The following is a 338-nucleotide window of genomic DNA, read 5'->3' on the forward strand; positions in this document are numbered from 1 at the left end:
AACTTTCTATAATTGTTAGTGTTATTATTTGGTTATTTGATTGCTATGATTTGAGCAAGTTATTTAGCACTTTGGTTCTTTAAATCATGATTAATCTGGTACCATTGATTGTGATTATCTAAGGTGTTGTTTCTGCAATGAAAATTGAGATTTAACACTAGTTCAAGAAGTGCTAAACATAGGGAGTACACTCACGAAAGTAGAGGTGCACCTATGTGGTTTTTAGTGATTCATTTCATGTAATTTCACTGAAGAAATGAACTTGTAGCTAATTTCATAACCATGAGAATAGGTATGGATTAGTTATAAGTATAATTGATTCACTACGAAAGTAGGAT

The sequence above is a fragment of the Coffea eugenioides genome, chromosome 3, assembly GCF_003713205.1.
Source record: "Coffea eugenioides isolate CCC68of chromosome 3, Ceug_1.0, whole genome shotgun sequence".
Taxonomy (NCBI): domain Eukaryota; kingdom Viridiplantae; phylum Streptophyta; class Magnoliopsida; order Gentianales; family Rubiaceae; genus Coffea; species Coffea eugenioides.